Source organism: Ambystoma mexicanum, chromosome 7q (assembly GCF_040938575.1).
Source record: "Ambystoma mexicanum isolate Mex_15411 chromosome 7q, UKY_AmexF1_1, whole genome shotgun sequence".
NCBI lineage: Eukaryota > Metazoa > Chordata > Amphibia > Caudata > Ambystomatidae > Ambystoma > Ambystoma mexicanum.
The window spans coordinates 65,097,229-65,123,104 of record NC_090941.1 but is presented as its reverse complement, the minus strand read 5'-3'; positions in this window follow the sequence as shown (position 1 = coordinate 65,123,104).

Below are 25,876 nucleotides of genomic sequence, written 5' to 3'. Positions count from 1 at the left end.
CCCACCTGCACCAGGGTCAGTACCCTCCATGGGGATGTCAGTGTTGGCAGCTACGCCTTCGGTGGTTACGGATGCAGGGTCACACTCCGCGACATCTGATCCTATTCCTGGGCCAGCAGATCAGAGGGGGAATGCAGTCCTGCAGCCTCAGGCAGTGCCGGCACAGCAAGGCGCAGTTCGCCTTGCCCCAGACAGGTGTGGTGCCCGCCGACGTGGTGGCCGTACGCCACCCGGCAATACCGCATGGGAGCAATCCATTTACGGTATGGCTACCCAACAGGCTGCATCATCCGAGATGATGGCTCAGGCCATGGATAGGGTGGCCACTTCCATTGTCCCCCCAGAAAGGCTGATGGAGCGACTAGAGCAGGCAACCGACTCCATCTGCCAGTCACACAGGGAGGACATGTTGGGGTCCAACAGGGACAGGCGGGCGGCACTGGCGACTCTGCAGGAGGCCATCTCCATTGAGTCCCAGGGCCACAGGGAAGCCCTGAGGCAGGAGCTCCTACACCTCAGGACGACTCTTGTTGAGCTTGAGGCTTCAACACACCAAAGGACAGAACAGCAGCTGGAGCGTCTCACCCGTACGCTCTCAGCTGAGATGCAGGCAACGAGGGCGGAGGTCCGGGCATCCCGTGAGTTGTTGCATGGGGACCTCCGCACACTCATCCTCCAGAACCAGACCTACCACACCCGCATGCTTGCAGCCATGGAGGAGCAGACTAGGGCCTTGCGTGGGCTGCCTCCCATAGTGCAACCACCTCCGGATGCAGCTGCACAGGGTGATAATAGCGACAGCAGTGATACTCCCACAATAGGGTAGCCGTGTGGGCCATGAGCCCATGGAGGTGTTTTATCTTCCCAGGATCCACGCAGGTGGGTTCTGGTGTGCATCCTGTCCTCGGACCTCCTGGGTGGCCTCCCCAACCCCCCCGGGCCCATCAATGGCCATTTTTGATTGTTTCTTTTTTATATTTTTATTTTGATTTCTTTTATTCCCAATTTTTTTGGGACGATCTGTTGGCTCCGATCTGTTGGCTCCGATCTGTTGGCTCCGATCTGTTGGCTCCGATCTGTTGGCTCCGATGTGTTGGCTCCGATGTGTTGGCTCCGATGTGTTGGCTCCGATCTGTTGGCTCCGATCTGTTGGCTCCGATGTGTTGGCTCCGATGTGTTGGCTTCGATGTGTTGGCTTCCGTGGTTCCTGTGGGCATACGCTGCATTGTGGCTGGGCACATGCAGGCTTGTAATGTATTTGGTTCAGATGCTTGGGTTTGAGTCACACACACCCCTCCTGCTTCCCGTTTCCATGGGCTTGCAAAGGGTGTGCCCAAGTGACAGTGAATTACACAGTGACGTTGGACTCCCATGAGCTGTGTGGCCAGTCTGTAGTCAATACTGTGTATACATTCATAGTGCATATTGCTGTTGTGTTGTACACTGCATGTTGCATTGATGTGTAACTCTTCTTCTGTGTCTACCTCCCAATTTGCAGGTCCCTTCCTCAAGTCCACACAAGGACCTCTAGTCTGGCGATGGGGACCATGTTGGCAGCAGTGCACCTACAACTCTACATGGCGCCAACACTGCACAGTTGGTAGTGGTGGGAGTGCAGGCATTTCCAGGTGGTGAGACTACTAATATGTAACATTTTTGATGTCATGTTAATGGTACTACGTGCTCAAGTATGTTGTTGGTCCGGCATTGCTGTGAGCATTTCAGGTGTTGCAGGTTTCTAATAGTGCCACTGTACATAGTGAGAGTGATGTCATGTTGTGGGGATTACTTTGTTTACCTGCAATTAGCATGACATGGCACGGTGTGTCGTGTGGCAGTGCTGGGGTTGGGTTGGCTGACATGGCACTGTCCTCTTGTTGCATTTTGCAAGTGGGTATTCATTTTAGCTGCTTCAATGTGTAACTTCACAAAACTGCATTGGTGGTGTCTGTGTGGGTAGGGATGCACACATTGTGACACTTCCAGGTGAACAATCTCAGGCTCATATGGTATTCACGGTTCATTCTCCAGACATTCAGGATCAGTGTCAGGTTGAGTCATCATTGATTGTCAGATGGAATGTGCCAGGGCAGTGTGCACTCCACAGGGGTGTGATTTCTATGTGAAGTAATTAGCCACTAGCTGTGTACGGGCTGCCTCCCCCCGTGCCCTTTCCCCTCCCATGCGCAGCGGCTGTGCATGTGGTTGGGGATGTGGGGCCACCACCATGTCCACGGCCAGGCCCCGGCGTGTTGCAACGTTGTGCAGGACACATGCTGCCACTATGATCCTGCACACTACTGGGGGAGCGTATAACAGCTGCCCGCCAGAACGGTCAAGGGAGCGAAAGCGTGACTTCAGCACTCCGAATGTGCGCTCCACTATGCCCCTGGTTGTAATGTGGGCTGTGTTAAATCTTACCTGGGGTGGCGTGGTGGGGTTCCGAATTGGCGTCATCATGTGGGGGCTGAGAGGGTAGGCACTGTCCCCTGTGGAGGTGGGGATTGGTATCATTGGTGAGGTTGTGACCTTGCTCAGTATCCAACATGCATGCATGTGCAGTGGCATACATACTCACCAAGCAGCCATGTATCGCCATGCCGCCCAGCTTCTAGGTCCCGGCTTAGGGTGGACATTCGGTAAATGAAGCTGTCGTGGGTGGAGCCGGGATAGTTTGCATATACTGAGGTGATGATTCCCTTGGCATTACATGCTACCTGCACGTTGATGGAATGCCAGTGCTTGCGGTTCCTATAGATGTGCTCAGATGCCCTGGGGGGACGTAGAGCCACATGGGTGCAGTCGATGGCACCTAGCACTTTGGGGAATCGTGCCACTGCGTAAAAATCCAGGGCGGCAGCATGCCTTTCTGCAGGTGTTCTGGGCAGGTATATGTGCCTGCGGACTGATGGGCGTGCAGTCATGATGTTCAAGACCTGGTGTAGGCAGCGTGACTGGGTGGCCTGTGACACCCCACCCACTATGGCACTTGTCCGCTGAAATGATCCAGTGGCTAAGAAGTGCAGTACATTGAGGACCTTCTCCAGGGGGCTGAGTGCTTGGGAGCACAGGGTGGGTGATGTGAGGTCATCCTCCCACTCACTCACCAGGTCCAGTATGATGTGTGGTGGAAACCTGTACCTCCCATACACCTGGTCATCAGGCATCCCGAAAAGGCTGGTTCTGGGTGTGAATATTCTGGCCCTGACTATCCTCCTCCTCCTCCTTTGGTAGCCCACTGCCACTGCTGCTAGGAACGGTATGTTCATCCTGGCGTCTGAGCTTGTTATTGTTAAAGTCCGCAATTTATGCTTAGCGCGTGTTCTAGGCGAGCGTGTGACCCGCGCACCCCTGGAATCCAGTTCCCAGTCCAATAGCGTGTGGAAATTCACACGCACCACGGGATACAGCGTGTGACCCGCGCACCCCTGGAATCCAGTTCCCAGTCCAATAGCGTGTGGAAATTCACACGCACCACGGGATACAGCGTGTGACCCGCGCACCCCTGGAATCCAGTTCCCAGTCCAATAGCGTGTGGAAATTCACACGCACCACGGGATACAGCGTGTGACCCGCGCACCCCTGGAATCCAGTTCCCAGTCCAATAGCGTGTGGAAATTCACACGCACCACGGGATACAGCGTGTGACCCGCGCACCCCTGGAATCCAGTTCCCAGTCCAATAGCGTGCGGAAATTCACACGCACCACGTGATACAGGTTCGCTGACGTACTTGCGTGTGTAAGTGGCCGCGCACCCATTAAATACACGTACATAGGCCAATCGCGTGTACGCGCACTTTTGTCCAATTACACGCGATGACACTCTGACGTGCAGTATCTCCACGTGTGCCCCGTCATCACGTGCTGAGTGGGGAACACCCGTGCGGGTCACGTCACAGACGCGCTTACGCGCTGAGGGACTCTGGTCCAATAGAATCGCGTATGCGTGCTGACGCGCTTACGCGCTAAGGGCCTTTCCTCGGATTTCACGCTGACGTGCAGGATTTTCACGTGCCAAATCACTCCGTATCAAGCTGGCCACGCGAAAACACACGGAAGCCCACGCTCCTGCCCAGAAGGCCGAGTTACTGCCCCCCAGTGCCCCGAGCAGCCTCCCACGTGCCATCTGCTGCTGCCTGCCTGCCTGCCTGCCTGCTGCCACCGTGCCCTGCCATTTGGTGCCTGCACATCAGCCATCTGCAGGGGTCCAGTTGCTGTGTCCACCCCTGCTGGAACTGAAGACTCCCGACTGGTATTACATCGCTCCACAGCCCAGCCCCAGGACCCAGTTGCCCACCCACACCTGCCTCTGGGGTTGCCATGTCGGGCACTTCCACATCTGGCACCAGTGGCAACCCCAGGCCAGAGGGGCAGAGGGGCACCAGCTTCACTGTCACCGAAGTTGGTGTCCTGGTGGAGCATGTCCTGGGGCAGTATGATGCCCTCTTTGGATCGTCCCGCGCCAGCAAGGAAGGACGGCAGAGGATCTGGGCCGACTGTGTGGTTGCCATCAACGCGGAGGGGGTGGCAACCCACGACGTCCTGAAGATCAAGAAGCGCTGGGAGGACTTGAGGTCCAGGACCCTTGTGAAGGCCCGGCGCCTCGTGGAGGGGGGCCGGGGCCGCATGAGTTCCATCCAGATGAGGGTCCTGGAACGCGTACGCCCAGCGCTCCACGCCCAGATCCTTGAGAGGGAGGCCCGTCTGGAGTTGAGCGGTAAGTGTCCATGCATTACTGTGTGAGACAGGGCATGTTGCGGTGTGCTGGTTCTATGATACTTGCCTGTATGTGTGCCATAGGCCATGTATGCATGTATGTGTGCAGGGACATCATGGTAATGCATGTGCGACCAGTGATGTGTGATGCACATGGTTGTTGCATGTGTTGAAATGCCGCATGGGGAGCCCTATTCAGATTTTGAACATGAGAGCATGCCAGTCTCTGTACCTGGACATGGGTGGGGGTGAGGGATGGGTGCTGATGCCAGGTACATATATGGTAGCCATGTCTGTGTGCCTGACCTGCGTGTCTGTGACTTGTGCATGCCATGGATGCATGACACATGTGTGTGACAATGCACAGATTCAGTAAAGCAGCCAAATTACCCTTGTAACCGCTGTGTTTGGTGTGTTTGGGGCCAGATAGATGTGACTGAGGTGAAGTGTGTGCATGTGATGGGCATGAGGCATGATGCATGTGAGTTACATATCATTGAATGTTTCAAGAGTCCATTGGACATGCATGGAAATGTCCATGGCATGCACCATGCCTGTTACTGTGTGTGTTTTGCCTGGACTGACCCATGTGTTGTGGAGAGACATGATGGAAGTGTACTTTGACAGTGGTGCTCATCTGCTATTGCTTCCTGTCTAGGGGACCATTGTACAGTGCCCTGATGCTTGTGTTCTTTGTCTCCCTCTACGCAGCGGCTAGTGAAGAAGAGGGCGGAGACGGCGCTGTGGAGCAAGGCGGCGGGGATGCCCCCACGGCTGCAGCGGAAGGGGTGGGTGAGCCCCCACAGGGGCCTGCTACGGTGGGAGACGGTGAGGAGCCATCCAGGTTGGTGGTTTGCACAGAGGAGGAGGAGGCCGCCACTGGGGCACACATGGGGCCTGGTGGGGGCATCCCTGCTGGTGCAAGTGGTGCAGTCCAGGGCCAGGGGCAGGAGGCAGCACAGGTCACCGTGGAGGGGCCTGTGCATGTCGCTGTCCCTGACCCTGTGAGTGCACCACCATGCACCAGCAGGGATGCCCCGTCCCAGGCCTGTCCGCAGGTAGAGGGGATGTCCATGTCACCTGACTCCCCTCCACCTGCGGACGTGGGAACCCCTGGCCGTGCGGAGAAGGTCCTGATTGGGGTCGCGATGCGCACGGCTGTGATTCGTGATGCCGTGCGTGCTTCCCAGGAGGAGCACGCACGTCATCACGAAGTGCACCGTGCCGACGTGGCCCAATTGGGATCGGCCATGTTCGGGGGTTTCCTGCATGTGTTGGCCAATGTGGCGGCCCTCTCCTCCTCTGTGCAGGCTATCCACCAGTCGTTCTCCTTGCCGTCTTCCAGCCCAGATGCCACCAGGGCCCCCTGTGGACCTGCCCCGACCAATGCAGCCAGCTCGGTGGGGATCCCATCCCTGCCACAGTCGGGAGTCAGAGATCCAGCAGGGGTGGACACCAGACCAACTGGACCCCAGCAGATGGAGGATGTGACGGCATCATCGGGCAGGGCACGTGCACGACGGCGTCGGTGGTTTCCATCAGCCTGGATGCCGTCGTGCTGGCACAGGCAGTTGCGTCGGAGGCAGCAGCAGGCTCAACGTGGGAGGCATCATGGCTCGGGGCCATCAACATCAGGGGTGCAGGCATCGGCCGGAGGGCAGGAGAACCCTGGAATGGGAGTGGCTTCCGTGTGGGAGAGGTTGTGCCAGCGGATAGGTGCGGAGCGGCAGCGGGCAGAGGAGGAACGGCTCACGATGGTCAGGGCGGAGGACTCCATGCGGAGGGCGCTGAGGCGGGCTGAGTGCCTCGAGGGTCTTCGCAGGGAGTTTGAGCTGGACACTGCGTTATCCCTGCGGGACCTCGGGGCCAGGGAACATGCCCGCCTCCAAGCCATTGACCAGGAGTTCGATGATGCCCTGGCCCATGAAAACAACCAGTGAGCCGTCCGAATAGCCCGCTGCCTTTGTATATAGTTGTATAGTTAGGGTTAGGTTTCCTTTGTTTTTTTGATTTTTTTTTGGTTGCGATTGGACAATGCACCACTTTTTTGTATATAGTTCACTTTTTAGTTAGTAGTCAGTTAGGTTTAATTTGGTAGGGCTCATGGACCCAGGATGATCTTCTTAATTGGCTTATTTTAATTTTTCAGAATTTTTTCTTGGACATTCATCTTGTTTTGTTTGATTTGCTTTGTGTTTTTTCTTATTTGCTGTTCAATACATATTATTTTTTTAATCTTCAATGTGTCGTATCATCTCATTGCTTTCAGGCATGTCATGTTGGGTGTTTTGTCATTCACTTGCAGCCATTGTGTGTGACAGACATGTGTTAAATTGCATTATTTACATTGGGGGTGTAACATGTAATTGCCTTTGATATGTGGGTGGGTGTGATAGTTGGTTGGGCCTTTTGGCAGGGGAGGATGGGCATTACGGACATGATTGGGGAATGTTGGGACCCAGGTGCAGGGGGGCATGGATTGGACATGGGTGGGGGCCTGCTGGCAGGTCCCACACAGTGCTGGGGGGTGGGGGTGGTGGGAGACATGAGTGGGGGCCTGGTGGAGGGTGACCCTGCACTGCTGGGGGGTGGGGGTGGTGGGTGACATGAGTGGGGGCCTGGTGGAGGGTGACCCTGCACTGCTGGGGTGTGGGGGTGGTGGGTGACATGAGTGGGGGCCTGGTGGAGGGTGACCCTGCACTGCTGGGGTGTGGGGGTGGTGGGTGACATGAGTGGGGGCCTGGTGGAGGGTGACCCTGCACTGCTGGGGTGTGGGGGTGGTGGGTGACATGAGTGGGGGCCTGGTGGAGGGTGACCCTGCACTGCTGGGGTGTGGGGGTGGTGGGTGACATGAGTGGGGCCTGGTGGAGGGTGACCCTGGTGGCTGGGGGGTGGGGGTGGTGGGAGACATGAGTTGGACATGGGTGGGGGCCTGCTGGCAGGTGCCCCACAGTGCTGGGGGGTGGGGGTGGTGGGGGACATGAGTTGGACATGGGTGGGGGCCTGCTGGCAGGTGCCCCACAGTGCTGGGGGGTGGGGGTGGTGGGGGACATGAGTTGGACATGGGTGGGGGCCTGCTGGCAGGTGCCCCACAGTGCTGAGGGGTGGGGGGGGTGGGGGACATGAGTTGGACATGGGTGGGGGCCTGCTGGCAGGTGCCCCACAGTGCTGGGGTGTGGGGGTGGTGGGTGACATGAGTGGGGGCCTGGTGGAGGGTGACCCTGGTGGCTGGGGGGTGGGGGTGGTGGGTGACATGAGTGGGGGCCTGGTGGAGGGTGCCCCTGGTGGCTGGGGGGTGGGGGTGGTGGTAGACATGAGTGGGGGCCTGGTGGAGGGTGACCCTGCACTGCTGGGGGGTGGGGGTGGTGGGTGACATGAGTGGGGGCCTGGTGGAGGGTGACCCTGCACTGCTGGGGTGTGGGGGTGGTGGGTGACATGAGTGGGGGCCTGGTGGAGGGTGACCCTGCACTGCTGGGGTGTGGGGGTGGTGGGTGACATGAGTGGGGGCCTGGTGGAGGGTGACCCTGCACTGCTGGGGTGTGGGGGTGGTGGGTGACATGAGTGGGGGCCTGGTGGAGGGTGACCCTGGTGGCTGGGGGGTGGGGGTGGTGGGAGACATGAGTGGGGGCCTGGTGGAGGGTGACCCTGGTGGCTGGGGGGTGGGGGTGGTGGGAGACATGAGTTGGACATGGGTGGGGGCCTGCTGGCAGGTGCCCCACAGTGCTGGGGGGTGGGGGTGGTGGGGGACATGAGTTGGACATGGGTGGGGGCCTGCTGGCAGGTGCCCCACAGTGCTGGGGGGTGGGGGTGGTGGGGGACATGAGTTGGACATGGGTGGGGGCCTGCTGGCAGGTGCCCCACAGTGCTGGGGGGTGGGGGGGGTGGGGGACATGAGTTGGACATGGGTGGGGGCCTGCTGGCAGGTGCCCCACAGTGCTGGGGGGTGGGGGTGGTGGGAGACATGAGTGGGGGCCTGGTGGAGGGTGACCCTGCACTGCTGGGGGGTGGGGGTGGTGGGTGACATGAGTGGGGGCCTGGTGGAGGGTGCCCCTGGTGGCTGGGGGGTGGGGGTGGTGGTAGACATGAGTGGGGGCCTGGTGGAGGGTGACCCTGCACTGCTGGGGGGTGGGGGTGGTGGGTGACATGAGTGGGGGCCTGGTGGAGGGTGACCCTGCACTGCTGGGGTGTGGGGGTGGTGGGTGACATGAGTGGGGGCCTGGTGGAGGGTGACCCTGGTGGCTGGGGGGTGGGGGTGGTGGGAGACATGAGTTGGACATGGGTGGGGGCCTGCTGGCAGGTGCCCCACAGTGCTGGGGGGTGGGGGGGGTGGGGGACATGAGTTGGACATGGGTGGGGGCCTGCTGGCAGGTGCCCCACAGTGCTGGGGGGTGGGGGTGCAAGGGGACATGAGTTGGTGTTCATTAGTTCAAGGAGACATGTGCCTTTGCTGGGGGGCATGCCCATGGTGGGTGGGCTGCCTGCGGGACATGACCAGGGATGCAGGGTAGTCCCCTGTGGTGTGGGCTGCCTGCAGGGGCCGTGGAGGGTGTACAGGGTACACCTGGGAGGACCCACACTGTCAAATCACATGTGGAACTTCGGCTGTTCGCGTGTGGAACTTCCCGCGCACCCCTGAAATACACGCGCCCAGGCTGTTCGCGTGTGGAACTTCCCGCGCACCCCTGGAATACACGCGCCCAGGCTGTTCGCGTGTGGAACTTCCCGCGCACCCCTGAAATACACGCGCCCAGGCTGTTCGCGTGTGGAACTTCCCGCGCACCCCTGAAATACACGCGCCCAGGCTGTTCGCGTGTGGAACTTCCCGCGCACCCCTGAAATACACGCGCCCAGGCTGTTCGCGTGTGGAACTTCCCGCGCACCCCTGGAATACACGCGCCCAGGCTATTCGCGTGTGGAACTTCCCGCGCACCCCTGAAATACACACGCCCAGGCTATTCGCGTGTGGAACTTCCCGCGCACCCCTGAAATACACGCGCCCAGGCTATTCGCGTGTGGAACTTCCCGCGCACCCCTGAAATACACGCGCCCAGGCTATTCGCGTGTGGAACTTCCCGCGCACCCCTGGAATACACGCGCCCAGGCTATTCGCGTGTGGAACTTCCCGCGCACCCCTGAAATACACGCGCCCAGGCTATTCGCGTGTGGAACTTCCCGCGCACCCCTGAAATACACGCGCCCAGGCTATTCGCGTGTGGAACTTCCCGCGCACCCCTGGAATACACGCGCCCAGGCTATTCGCGTGTGGAACTTCCCGCGCACCCCTGAAATACACGCGCCCAGGCTATTCGCGTGTGGAACTTCCCGCGCACCCCTGAAATACACGCGCCCAGGCTATTCGCGTGTGGAACTTCCCGCGCACCCCTGGAATACACGCGCCCAGGCTATTCGCGCGTGGAACTTCCCGCGCACCCCTGGAATACACGCGCCCAGGCTATTCGCGCGTGGAACTTCCCGCGCACCCCTGAAATACACGTAGCCCGCTCCCCCAGACCCGATCGCGTGTGAAACTTCACGCGAACCCCTGTGATGCACGTACCCTGCTGAAATCGCGTGTTAGACTTCCCGCGCACCCCGGTATACACGCACACGTATTTTTTGTCAGCGGGTGTCCGTGTTTGTGGGTACCCCTTTGCACGTCTTTTTTCCTGGAGGGCCACAGTATGGGACATTCATCATGGCAGTATATAGGTGCGATTTGTTGGCGCACCTTTTGGCGCACATTTCTTACAGCCGCAGAGACGCTACCGCCTGCTTTCTTGTGGCGGTCGTGTTTGTGCCTGTGCGCTGGTTTGAGCGTGCGCTTTTTTCCCCTATTCTATTCCATGAATACGTGTTGTAGGCGAGCGTGTGGGCGTTCCGCGCACTTGTGCCCTGTACTTCCCCCGTGACGCCCACGTTTTGGCAAGTTGTTCCCCATTCCGAGTGTTACGCCCGTGTTCCGCCTACTTTTGTTGCGTGTGCCGCGCTATGTGCGATTTTCGCTGTGGCCTGTGCGATTTTCGCAGTGACCTGGCGCACGCTGTTAGATGGCCTGTGCGCCAACGTGCGCCGCGCACTTTTTATCGCACATCCGCTGGTTTTCTCGCGCACGGCCTTCCATGAATCGACGTGCGCTGCTTTTCGTGCGATTTTCGCAATTGCACTGCGATTTTCGCTATTCCACTGCGATTCGCACGTTTTTGCCCACTTGCGCCGCGCTAATTATTCCATGAATCGGCCTATTAATTTCGTGCCTATGTATTAATGTTTTCTATTTCTTCCATAATACACTCCATCATTCTATATAATACCAAGGTTAAAGAAATGCTAAATCCCCACATAAGCCGACCCCAAAATAAATCAACTGACATAACGAGGTCTCTGTCAAATCTCCCTTCAAAGCAAATTGCACGAATAGACTCAAAATGAGTACAAAAAAGCACCAAGTGTTTAAGTGTCTCAGTAACAGCAGGGATTTTACAAAAGTGGCATCTCGTTTTCAGCAGCCCTCCCTCTGTTTCAGTGCTAGAGGACCAATATCTGGTCCTCTCCAGAGTAGGTACCTGATTCAGTCTAAAGCGCATGTATACTGTTCTTACCCTCTCACAAGGAAAGCATTGAATATATAAGGGCAGACATTCTCTTGCATGGCCATAACGTGCGTATTCCTTATAGGTAGAAAGTTCACCAATCTTGTTTACACCATCAGCCCAATCCGCCCTCAGTAAGAACCTCTTCACCAGCCCTGGACGTTGGAAAAGATCTTCCGATTTTAAACCCATAGAGTCCAAAATAAAATTCATTTTAAGGCTAAATTTCTTGATAGATGGAACCGTTTCAGTTCTTACCAATTTAGATAAAATTTCATACAGTGAATTATAGGGCGGAACCAAGATTTATCTGTATAACGACAACTGTTTCCCCTTAAGTCTGGTTTCCAGGGAAATCAAACATAACTTGCTTCGATTAATAGCATTTGGGATGGATCTTGATAAACCGAGTAAGTCCTTCCACAATTTTCCTTGTAGCGTGTTCAGGACAGGACCCATTTCGTGTGTGCAAATGTCCAGGCCATACAATAATATAGGCTCACATTTAATTTAAGAGGAAGAAGTGAAAATGTACATGTTCTTATTTTCAAAAATTTCATTTGTGCACTAAGGTTTTTCACTTTATCCTTGAGGCTTTGTCTCCAAGTTTTAAGACTTACTTTATTAGTTAAGTTATAACCTAAATAAGTAATTGCCTGGACCTGCTCCACTGGTTGTTCTCCCATAAACTAGATGTAGTTTATTTTCAAAGTGTTTGGAGCCAAGTTATTAAGCAAGGCGTATTAGTAGAAGAGACCCATCTTCAATCTAAGTCCCCTAGAGGTACGGTCTAACAAAATAAAACCATCCATTCAATGGTCACCGTACCCAATCTAGCAGGTGAAATAAGAGGACCTCTCCAAATCCCCTCCACATCGCTGGCGTACAGATTAAATATCAGCGGTGCCAATGAGCAGCCTTGTTTCACTTCTATATAGGTGGGTATATTCTCTGAAAGTGTTCCCTCCTTGGATAAACGAACTCTAATTGAGGTGTTAGTGTGAAGAAGAGCTAAAAGCTGTACAAGTTTAAGAGGGATGTACATGAGCTGTACTCGAACTCAATGCCTTAACATTCATCATATGCATTAAGCCCAACGAAGAGAGTGAAAAAAAACATAAGTGATTTTGCAGTCTGGTCTACGATTTCAGTACCTACACAGTGGCAAAGGCACTAGAGGGTGGCCTTTCTCAATGACTGGCCATTGCAATCAAAGTTTGTTGGTGGTGTTCCTAGAAAGTACGAGAGTTTGGTTTTCTGTAATTTCTGCGGACAAAGTCGAGTGGAGAGGCTACAAAAATAAACAGGAGGGCAATGTTCGTTCCTTAGACGTAATTGGTTGATGTTTACGTATAAAAAGTGTGTTGTCAGTTGTCTGAAGTAATCACAGATTGCCAAACGCGCACTGCGCTTATGCTCGCCACTCAAGGGCATATCTTGGGAAGCTTGACGAGTGGCCCTGAGTCTGACAGATGCAAGTCCAATCTCAAAACCGATGAGTGGGAGGGACCTTTATAGGGTTGCCAGTATTTCCGTACATCATTTGTTAGAGACATTAGCTTCACGGTCGTTCTTGCCTTGTTTATAGAAATCTTCCTCAGAGACAGTCATCCAAGATGGCTGCCTCCATGGAAGAGCTGACAGCTCAAAGAGTTCCGAGATGGGCAGGAATGGGTGGGATTAGCCATAGGGATAACATGGCTAGGGGAAGGGAGTGGGAGGGATTCAATAACCTAACAACTTTGTATCCCTCCTCAAATGTCATCTCCATTGGAAAAGCATTACAGACCCTCGTTAAAAGCCCATATTTGACGCTCTTACGTTAAAGCTCCTTTTTTAATGACAATAGTTTTGGTTTAAAGGTAGTGCTTTCAGCGCCACTTAATCGCCCAAAATATGAAGAGCGCTCTGGGTAAATAGAATATGATAAACAATAGGGCACATGCTACCAGGCCTTGTAAAGTAGTCCTGCACAACAACTATGCCTTGAACAGCTTTATAAAGCGCACCCACTACTTTTCTAAGGCTAAAGACCACACACATACTGAAGAAAAAAAGAAAGTACAGAAAGTCGAAAGGCAATTTCAGCAAATATGTTGTGTGGAATTGTGCCCAAAAGTTAATCAATCAATGCAGGAATATCTATCACATTAATTAACGATGAATGGGTTTAGATAGTCACAGAAATATTAGGTACAATTGAAGAATATGCATTCAATGAATGCATGCTACAATGAAGAAGTGGTAACCAGTGAACACTGTTCATGATACGTGAACAGCCTTGGCACGAACAAAGAGTAGGACCATCAAATTCATTCGTGCCAGAGTGTGTCATTCTGTCTACATAGGTTGCCTTAAACCATAAGGCCTAACTTGGGGAGGAGAGCTGGTTCAGCCGCATAATCATTTGAACACTGATTTTTCCTTTTGCATACATTTGTGCTTATTACACTGCTGTACAAGAGATACGGCAGGCATTAGGTTTTGTTAGTATAGGCCATTTTGATTTGACAAACTTCACTGGGGCTGTTTTGTTTATCATTTGAAGGCCCATCTTAGTTATCAGGCAAAATAGGAGTTTCTCCAACCCCAACATTTTCAATAAAGGTTTTACAAATTGTATCCATTGTATCAGTGTCAATTCTTGTGATACCATACCTTCCGTACAAGGCACCCATACAGACAAATGCACAGCGGTGAGCAGTGTTGTGACTAACTGGGAATTTCAGGCAACATCATTTCATTGGTCTTTGCTGTACCTGGACATTTGAAGTTAATCCCTGCTGATGATGATTCAAGTGCTTGGAAATATGGGGTCAGGAGCTGCCAAAAGCTTAGAATGGAACTCCTTGTTGACAAATGAATATTAAGTGCCTATTCAAAAGCCCAAACTATTAAAAAGTCAAAATTATTGACTTTGTTAATGTGTGTGGCTATTTTGGGACGTGAAACAAAAAGGAAGAATTGACTGTGCAGTACTCATTCTCCATGTTCCAGGAGAGGGAACAGAAAGACATCTGAGGTTTGGCATAGACATTCACTAGCCTCCCTTGGAAGTGGCATGGACTGTGATAATACATGAGTTTTTATTATCGTTTCTTGTCCATAGATAGCAAAATGACAGCAATCACAAACAAAGTTAATCAACCCTAAAAAAGACATTTCAATGACTAGGAAATGTGTCTCAGCTATACAGTCAAGCCTCTTGGCTACCAAATGCAAGTTATAATTGAGATATATATTCTTAAACTGCTGGCCATTATTCAGTTCCAAGTCTGCTTATTCCTCATTATGAAAAATACAGTGGAGTATCATTCACCAGGCCTCCAAAATGCTTCTGCACTGAAGCAATATACAAATTCACTTATTACAATCGTATAAATCCTAAATCTTTCTACTGCTGGCTCAGATGGATGCCAAATGGGATAAGATATTCCAGTGTTTCCACTACTGCGCTCAGACTTTTAGCTGTCCTTTCATTTTGTATTTATTTATTCACTGGACATTTGTACAGTGCCTATACACAAGTGTTTCCAGGTGGGCGCTGGGGAGGGGTGTTGGGGGAAACATGAGAACCAACAAAGTAGAAACACAAAAACGTATATATTGGCCTTGTGACAATCCTACTGTGCAAGTGCATGAACAAGGTGGTAAGTGCAGGGGGAAGCTGGTGAGTGCCAGAGGGAAGACTGGGGGAGGGAGGATGAGTGTGGTGGACAGGGAGGACCAGGGTGGGTTAGTCCGGGAAAGGGAGTCCGAAGGCAAGTGCTGTCAAGGGATGCTAGTGGGAATGATAGAGCAAAGACTATAAAGAATTCTGATGAAAACAGGCCATGAACATATCAATCAGCCTCCCAGCTCTATTCCATCTAGGGTCACGTTTCCTCCTATAGCTTGCAACTCTGACTTGTGTATAGTGTAAGTGATACAAGGGTGTGGGAGCCCCTCTACTGAGAACGAACATGGGTAGAATACCCTGTTCTATGGCATGTCTTACATTCGAGAGGGGCTACAACCATGTTTTAGCTCACTGAAACCTTCACAGAGGAGAACTATCCATTTGCATATCAGTCTGGCCCCAACAACAAGGGCAGTCAAGCGCCAAAATGCTAGGCAGCTCTCCTCTGAATAAGAGTACCAACAGCAACCACAAACACATGTTTCGGCCTTGTTGGGCCTCCTCAGTGAGGTGAATATGAGACTCTTTAAGGCACAGCAAGCGAGGGGTCCATGTCTGGATTACCCTGGGTTATTTAGGGTGAAACCACAAGTTTTACCAAAAGAAACAAGGGTGTGGGAAACCCTGTACTGAGAAGGAACATGGGTCAAATACCCTGTCCTATGCATATCAGTCTGGTCCCACCCACAAGGACAGTCCAGAACTGAAATGCTAGGCAACTCCTCAGAACAAGAATACCAACAATAACCCCAGACATGTGTTTCGGACTTGATGGGCCTCATGAGTGAGCTGAATCTGTGCCTCTCTAAACACAGTGAGCAAGGGGTTCATGTCTGGATTGACCTGGTAGACTTAGGGTGGAACCCCAAGTCCCTAAGAATAAACAAAAAGGTCTGGGGAGAATGAACATGGCCAAATAACCTGTTCTATGGGTAGGTGCCCACTCAGGAGGGTCTACAACCACTTATTAGCCCAGGGTCATCCAGATGTGGACCCCATCAACACAGTGATGTATCCTTCACCAAAGAGGTGAAGGTAAAATCATTCAGGTTATGAAAATGAATCGATCGGTGTATATAATCAATAACAAATCAAAGGGGTATTTAAGGCCCACTCTTCCCCAGACACACTTCCAAGCAAAATGCAACCATTAGAAAACATGAACTACAGCATCCACAACCTGTTTCTACTCATTGACCTACAATGGTGTGCAAGGTTGTCTCAGCCAAGGATACAGTCACCACAAAGGCAGAGGAGATGTATGTTGTGGCAGCTGCCCATACCTTGTGCCCATCCTTCCCGCTGCTCACTGTTTGAGAAAGAAATAGCCAAACACAACGCCTGAACTGGACCATCATTACAGACCCGCTGGTCCTGATTGAGGCAAAAGATCAGAGCGGAATCAACATTAGGACTGATATTCCCCACCTAAAGCTGATGTCTTTTATGCACTTCTGTGCCAGCGGTATATGTTAGCACACTGTTGGGATGCTTGCTGTTGGGATGCTTTATGGTAGGTACCAGCAAAGTGCTGTAGCAAGTGATGGATGAACTCATGAAACATGCTGAACAGTGCATCTACCTGCCCTATACACAGACCCAGGTGAATGCAGCAAAGCACACTTAGATGAAATAGCCAACTTCCAAAAATGTGATAGCAGCATTGCAGTGTGCACATGTGGCATTAGTGCCCCCCTGCCCCGGCCAGTGTAGCAGGTGTACTGTAGCAGGAATCAATGTCATCAGATGAACATACATGTGCCATTTGACAGTGATCTGAATATCAGCCACTGTTTTCCCATTTCCTAGGTTCCACCCATTGAGCCACCCATTGATCAAGGGTCCTTAGGTGCCGCCGGACCCTGACAGGATACATAAACACTCAACAAGGACAGCATACCTGTGTTTTTGGTAAGCAGTCAAAGTGGCAATAAATGGGCATAGGGAGTAAGGGGATGGGAAAACATCTGTGCATAGGACAAGATGCGTGGAATAACTCATGACCTATATCACCCCCTCCTGTGTGCAAAGTCTAAGCTGAAGGAACACATTAGAAGGCCATCCAGGTAAGCGTGAAAGTAGCAACCTGATTAGTTTCATTTATCAAGGTCAATGTCACATCCTGAAATGCATTCCAAACTAAGACAACCCAACAATGCACACCACAAATAGCACATATTATCTGGGATAGGACAGCAAATGGGCAAATACCAATAGCCGTTATTGTACCTACTTTATTGACATGCAAGCCTATTAACCATGCAGCATTATAAAGCGAACTCTACTGCAAAGGCCCATTAAGTGTTGTAAGGTGAGGGCATCCACATTTGCATGTCAGCACACAAAGGCCAACAGCACAGTAGCAAAAGTGATGAGCACTCCAACAAACAGCCATATCTAATATGTTATTTTCTATCTATTGGTTATCTGCAGCTACCGTCGTTGATGACACCTGTCATAAACCCTGGGATGCTGAAGGAGAAAACCTACAACGAGGTACAGATGAGGACCAGGCTGAATATTGAGCATGAATTTGGACTGCTTATGGGAAGTTAAACACGCCTCCGACCAGGCAGATGCGCCACTCATGTACAGCCTAGAATAGGTTGGTAACATTGTTGTCATCTGTGCAATTCTGGACTGCATGCGTGTACGGAGTTGTGGTGCAGATGATTGTTTATTATTGAAGGTGCAGAAATAGTGCCCAAATATATGCCAGAGCGACCAACGGAAGCGACAGAGCCCAAACCAAGCAAAAGCGTTTTAGGGGTGTTCTTCCCTTAGATAGGTTTTTGAATAATGAGCTCTTCAATCCAAAAATCCAATAGATACAAGTGTCTAACAATGCACAGGAGCAATTTCATGATGACTTTGCCCATATATGCACATACATTTCTATGCTGGCCACACCAATATATTCCCATATAAGAACATATTCATGTTTGCTTTGTGCATAATGCCATTAATGAAGTCCACGCTAGTCCAGCCATGTAGTGACACTTATAATGTTCGGGTTACCTTTGATGGCCATTTAAAAAGGTCACACAATAATAAGAAATAGCTAGACTGGCTGCACTAAATTACCATTCTAACCACATAATAACACTTATGATGCTCACGTTATCACAGATACCCAGAACAAAATGCTATACCCCATTAAGAAATACCTATACTGGCTGCACCAAAATGCCAGTGTAGCCACTGTCATGTATGGCACAGAAACCACGAAATTTTCAAGAATGATTCAAGGGTCTTTATTGAAATGTTATTGGCCCTAGGGCTTTCCCTTTCTCTCTTGTCTTCTTGTGGGATTTCCTCCTAATATGGGTGTCTGTTATCCTAAATGAGTATTAGAGAATGGTAACACCTGCTGTCTAGTTTCGTTCTTAGGGTAAGATCATCTCGCTAAATGAAGACTCTCCAAAAACCCTCAGGAACTTCCTAGCTGTCCCTAGCTTAGCCAATTGTTTGTCTTCTATAGGAGTTGGGAAGTGCTGTTCACTTGCTCAGTTGAATTCAGGTTCATCACTCATGGCCACTCTGTCCTCTTCCCTTCTACCCTCACCGTCTCTTCCTACTTCTTACTCCACCCACCTTTCTTCGGTCCCTCCGATGTTTTACTACTCCTAGCTCTCGCCTTCACACATGGATGTTACGTCTCCTCCAACACAGCTTAACTACTTCTACACACCACTACTTACCTCTTTCTATCACTGCTATGCTCTTCCTCCCTCTTTCGTCACCACTACCAGTCTCCTCTTTCCCACTAATACCACCCTCCTCCTGCCATGTCTAACACTCACCTCCTCCCACTACTACCACTCTCCTCCTCCAGCTACTACCACTCTCATATTCCCACTACTAGTCCTCTCCTCATCTCATTACTACCCAAACACCCTCCATTCACCCTGTATTTGCTTCACAAATACTCCTTACATTAACTTTCCTAGCCCACTTGCCAGACAAACACATACATGTACTCTCACACTGCACAACCACAATCATTCCTAAACTAACACCTCACCATGTCCGCCAACCTCCTCCACCAGCCGTTGCATCCTCCTTCCGCCTGCTGATTTCTTGGTCCACCTCCTTCTCCATTGCTGACCTCACCCGAATAACCCGCATCCACCTGGTTCCTTTCTCCCCTTAAGTCCTCCTGCCCTCCCTGGAATTGCTTTATTCTCCCTAACCAATCCACCTTTGATTTGTCCTCCCAGGGTGGGTGTATGTAGTGAAAATCTATAAGGCAGGTGTTAAGCCCCACCCTCTTTCTCTGTGGGGGCTCTCTGTGTTTTGTCAAAACGGATAGACAGTTGTTCTTGTCTTGTTCTCTTACCCGTAGGACTGCCTCAGTAAGTCTAATTATGGTGGGTGGGTTGCTTCTCCCTCTCAGAACCTGGGGATGCACAATACACCAGTGAGATTCCACCAATATATCAGCCTGGTAAGGGCATGTTCAGAAGTTTATGGTGTCTCGACACAGATGAGTGAGCTCCATCCCTTGCAGCTGACTCTCTCCGAGGAACACGCATCACTTTCTTTCTGCTTTGCGTTTCCTGCAGATTTGCTAGGCAGCCTGCCCTTTCTTCAGATTCTCATTCCCCTGCAGGTCAAAACTCGTCTCAGCGTCTTGACAGCTTCAGCATTGGTGATTCTGAAAGGAACATACTGGCAAGTATCTTCGGAAGAAAGCATAATAGAAGATATGCTTCTATAAGCTAGCTGACTAGCATGGGGATTCCAGGGATTGCAGTCTATATGATAGAACTTGTCCCCATGACTGGGGCTAGCTCTGCCCGCCTCCCTCTCTCTGTTGGCAAGGCCAGGTCACACCATGTGATAGCACTTGTCACCCTTACTTTTTTAGATGCCCAAAATAAAATGCCATTTGTCAGTAAGAAATAGATATACTGGATGCACCAAAATGCCAGTCTAGCCACGCAGAAACACTTATCATGCTTATTTTTATCATAGGTGTCACGCCGACAGAAAGAAATACTGGCTGAATCTAAATGGTAGTCGAGCCTCGTAAAAACACTTTTCATGTTTCCTTTATTATAGATCCTCAGAATAAAAGATCATGTGTCAGTATGAAATAGCTAGACTGGCTGCACCAAAATTCCAATCTAGTCACATAATAACACATATCATGCTTGCATTAGGATAGCTGCCCAATAAATAATTTCATGCCACCGTAAGATATGTTTAGACTGGCTGCACCAAAATACCAGTCTAGCCACACACTAACACATATCATCCTTGCTTAATGATAGATGGCCAGTACAAAATACTGTAGTTTCCTTACCCCACTAAGGCTCCCCACCCACCACCCCAGCCTGCTCACCCACCAGACAAAATCTTCTCCCTGACCCAGCACAAACACACATGTTCACACATTCACACAACATTCACTCGCTCATTCACACACAACATTCACTTTCTCATTCACACGCACACCCATACATCGAACACTCACTTATTCACACAAACATTACATAATAAAAGATGATACATAATAAAATACATCTCACCTGCAGCCCAATTCCGGACTCTGCTCCACTATGTTGGCCCCTCCATGAAAGCCCTCTGGATCCCATGCAGCAAAAACAGGAACCTGAAAGCAAAGTGTGCTTCCTGGTTCCTGCACACACGCGCAGGTGTCAGAGAGCACCATTGTAAGTGGCCCAATTTTTTTGAATGTGTAGGCAGGCGCAGTATCACCCCCTGTGCACATTCAGAGGTGCAGTTCCCTACCTTGATCCTCAATGGGCAATGCAAGACTGAGGAAGCAAAGCACCCCCAGCCTTGCATGGTCCATTGGGTATGCACTCTGGGTTTCTAAACTGTGTTTCCCTTTGACAGTTTAAGCCAGACTGGGAGCTTTCCCTCAGCTGCAACAAGCAACTAAGGGAGCACTCTGTGTTTCCACTAGGCTGGTGTGGCTCCTTCTTAATGGGCAAGGGAACTGCTGAGTTAGTGTCACTTCTCTCATTATGGACCCACCACCTCTGGTACAGACGTATGTACCTATGCCTCGAGAAGAGGACAACACAACCCCTGAATCAGAGAACGTAGAAGATACGTGTGAAAACAGGCCACCTCAGGGTCCATGTGAAGATAATAGGAAAGGGTCCATAATCTGTCAGGAAGCAATGGATAACTATATTTGAACACAGACATATGCACTTGTCCCTTCCACTAAAATCATGCCTGTCACCTATATTCAATTTCCACTAGATTCATTGATTGGAATGTTAATTTTAAAATGGACACACACATTCCCTCCGTTTGCCCTCAACTCCAACACTACTGCCCTTCCCTTACCCTCAACCACAACACCCCTGACCTGCCCTCACCTTCACCCACAACACTCCTGCCCTCCGCTCAGCCTCAACCGCCAACACCCCTACCCTCCCTCCCGTTCAACCCCAATACCACCGCCCTCCTCTCCCCCTCGACCCCAACACCCCTTCCCTCCCCTCACACTCATTATATGAAGTCAGTAAAATGAAGTTTCCCAGGTACAGTAATAAGATATGAATTGGATATTCGGTCACTTATAAGCAGGGTGTGTGAAATGATTTAATCTTATTCCAGAGAATCTTGAATGCTGAAACAGATACTCTTTATGGTGATATAAGTGAAATGGTGCTCCGTTAGCAAAATGGAGGCACTTCGTGTGCCATTAAATCCTTCGTTAAATCATGTAATGGTATGCTACAAGTCATTGGGTCCAGTCGAGAGAAGCTCCAGTGTAGACCAGAAAGTACTCTAAGGAACTTGGTAACATGGGACTGGACTAATACAACAGAAAAAAATGCATAGTTAATCTTCGTTAATTAATTTAGTAGGAGATCATAAAAAGTTGGGTGTCTTAGATCCCTTTCTTTCCATTTATCCCAGTCGGTTGGGTAGGACTGAATGTCTGAGTTTCCAAAGGGATTTAAAACCTTCTAAAGAAATCCTCCTTAGACATGAAAAGTTTGGAATTGATGAGGCATCTTGTACATACTGTAAAGGTGAGAATCTGATAGAAACAATAATTTATCTGGTGCTGGAATGCCCCGTGCATCAAACTATGCAACTGCACATTTCAAACATTTTTTTCACTCCTTGAATCATATTGACTTGGAATATTTGTCGGATAGATGTCTTAATTAAATCTTGCTGAACCGGAAAAATAGTGCAAAATTATTTTTTAAGAAAATGTTTTGCATTTCTTCTTTCTTTGGAAGGGATTGTTTGAATTTTGATAATTGTTGATTTTATTTGGGAGGTATAGAGTAAAGTAAGAGTTGTTTTATTTTCTCTTTTAAGAAATGTTGATTTTAAGTTTTTTGTATAAAGAATGAATTATATAAGATTCTATTTTGTAGAATGTGGAAGGTTGATTATATTAACCATATAACAATAAACAAAAATGAAGTTTCTAGTTCTTTTGCTGCCTTCCCGGCTTGGAGAGGGAGAGTGAGGCAAATGCCGCTGAGAAATTGCCTTGGTTTTGTACTTGCTAAGGATCACATTTGTAATAGTAGGTGGTCACAGAAATAGAACTGGCAGATTCACCCCTTCTTCTCCCGGAAGTGCTGAATTGTGATGGTTATTGCTGAAATTAAGTGACATGTTTTCAGACAACTCCCACATCCTTTGGCTCAACAATGTTATACTAGCAGTACTATTTTCTGACCACTAACACAATCTGTCCAACGCAGTTGCCACCCTCGGAGTGGCCCAGTTGTTCTTGTGCTATCTGTTCCGTCCATATATACCAACATCTCTATCTGTGTGAGCTTCCCCTAGTTAGCGTCCACAGTGTTTTGCTGTACTGGGGTGGAAGGGCCATTGTGGTACCTTCCCTCATTTCTACGTGGCTGTACAACTGCAGCACATTATCATTTGGAGGTGTGTCAAAATCCTGAAAATGGTGTCACTGCATTGCACAGCCAGAAGATAAGCGGCAAGGACTGGAGGGCAGAGGTTGGAGGCTAGAAAGGGAGTGGAGGTAATCAGGCTCACACAAGGAGCTGCAGGAGTCAGTTTAATTGTGCTTGGCACAGGTTCAGTGAGGCTGCAAAGTTAGGCTGCAGTATCCTCCACAGTGTGGAGGCGCACAGGCTCCTTGAGGCAGAGGTGGTGTCAGTGGTGGTTGTATCTCAGACTCGGAGGAGATAGTGGTGTAGGTGTCTGAACAGTGGTGGACACATCAGTGGTGGTTGTGCCTGTGGCCTCATTGGTATCTGGAGTGGTGATCATTGACCATGATATGTTAGAATCTTCAATTTTTTCCAAGTCTACTTACCTTCCTGGGTATTTCATCACTGGGTGGTGCAGCGGTGCCTGGTACGGCTGTTGGGGCATTTGCACGAGCAGGACTGTCAGTCATGCTGGGGCCTTCCATGACTTCCTGACCACTTTGTGAGAGAATTTTCTATGTATAAATGGTGTTTGGTCTCCAACACTTGTATATATTTTGGAGTTGGCTGCATGCAGGTCATGGTGAGAATTGTTGGGACATCACACACGGTCTGAGATGCAATGACCTCCAGTATTACAAGGTCAAGGTGTCTGGTGTGATGCTTATTTGTACTGGCATGATATGATATGATGTAGCATGTGTTGGGAATGTATTGGCTAGTATCTTAATGGTGAGATTTAAGTTTATCAGCTAATTATTGTGGATCACATCATACACAGGGCCTCCTGCTACTGTTATTATAAACCTAGATTCTGTTTATGAGATGACGATGTGGGTGGGGCGTGGCAATGAAACACGTGTCGTGCATTTGGTTGATTGGTGTTTAGTATTTTCTGGGTGAAGGCTCATTTGCCAGTATGCATTAAAGATACATATGGTTGATGGATACTGCCAATGGTGGTTAGTGGTGGAGTTAAAACTACACAGGCACTGCAAAATACACAAAGCTACCTGTTGCTAATTGGTGTCCTACGTTAACAGCTTACCACATCTCTTTTCTGGACATCATGTGCCATGGCTCCTCATCTCTGATCAAAATGTAGTGGATGTGTTCATTGCCTGCCACAGACCTGCCTGGTGACAGTGGGTATGTGGCATGTCATGCAATTGGGGTTTGGCCATTGTGCAAGGTCCTACAAGCCAATGATCTGCTCATTGCCTTTCTTCCTGGCTGACAGCATTGATCTCTGCCACTCCTACATCCTCCAGGCCTGCCATTTGGAGCATGCTGCTCACTGACTCTTCCCAGAATGTTACTTGTGAGGCTCCACTGTCCCTTTTCTGATAGCAGATGTCTCCTTATGATGGTGGGCTTTGCACCTTTTTTGTAGGTCCTTACATTTCTGGAGCACTGTCCCCATGGCCCCCACCTTATTGTGTATTTCGCTCAGTATGGAATTCCTCCTTTGTTGGGGGGTCTTGTTCTTGGCCCCAACAAGCTCACCTGTTAGGACTGAAAACAATATGCAATGCTAACGTCCTTTCTCCATGTCTGACAACTATCCAAATAATAAGAGAGAAGATGGACCAAACCATGTGTTGTGGTGGAGCAGTAGGGAAAGCTGTGAAGGTAGACAGCAGAGAAAAGGCTGGAGGAGTAGTGGACGGAGTGGAGGAGCCAGTAGCCATGGCAGTGGTACAGCGGGCGATGAACGGAGAAACTGAGCTCCTAGCAACTGACACACATTAAATTGTTCGACAGATTTGGGGGCTGCCCCACCACCTTTTTGGAGCAGGAACTGTCGGCACCTTAACACAGATGGAGTTTTGAGGCTGAACGAGCGGCGGCCCCAACAGGTCCCGGGAGGCCGATCTCCGAGCACAGGCATCGCTCACCAAAAGAAAAACAAAAGAGTTGATGGCTGGAAGGTTTAGAATAAATCTTGACCTCTGGCATTGCTCTGGGCAACCCTCCAGACCATCGTTCTTCGCCTTCCAAGCCATTACAAAAGGGGAAAGACCATTTGCAAATTAGGCTTGGTCCCACCCCCAAAGGGGTAGTCCAGCCTGAACTGCTAGGTCACATCCCTTTTGCACGAGACCACAAGCATCCCCAGACATGTTTCAGCCTTGTTGGGCGTCATCAGTGAGGAGTAGCTTGGGTCTCTATGCCAAGCAGGCAAGGGACCCACGTCTGGGCATACCCTTCCCACTCGGGGTGACAGTAGCAAAACAAAAGAGGTGATGGCTGGAAGGTTTAGATTAAATCTTGACCTCTGGCATTGCTCTGGGCAACCCTCCAGACCATTGTTCTTCGCCTGCCAAGCCATTACAAAATAATCCATATATGTGGTGCCTGGGAGTCTGGGGGGGTCCATGATTGAAACGCATAGTGGTCCGTGATTGAAGTCATTTCTTCAGATGAGCATTGGAGCCAAGTATCCTGTGTAGAAGGACAGATGACTGAAGATTCATGGATGACTCCCAAAGATGCCTGGCAACCCTTCCTGCATCTAGCCCGGTGAAGCTGTGCTGGACTACCTGATCTGCGAAGGCCCTCTGAAGTGTGTTGATGCTTGAACTAGTGGGACCAACCAGCTTCAATGCCTTCTTGCGATCCAGCTGTACCGAGACCTTGTAATTGTCCCTGGACAACCCGATGGACTGACCAGCTCTCCAGTGGGATACCTAGACAAAAGTATCGCCATTCTGCATTTTCACCTCTAAATTCGGTAGTCACCAGCTTGTGCTACAAGTTCTCTTCCTGCCAAGTTTCAGCTTCCCAGCATCAAGGGATCCTGTCAAGGAAATCTACTTTGATCACAACCTGAGAGACACCTTCTGTGCGGTGACTGTCGCTGGGACCAGCTTTCCTCCATCTGGTAGAGTGTCCTGAAGAGACCTGGATTCTGGCATGCTGTATTTCTTTGTCAAAAAGGTTGCACTCAGCTCTTGGGTACCTTCTACTGGAT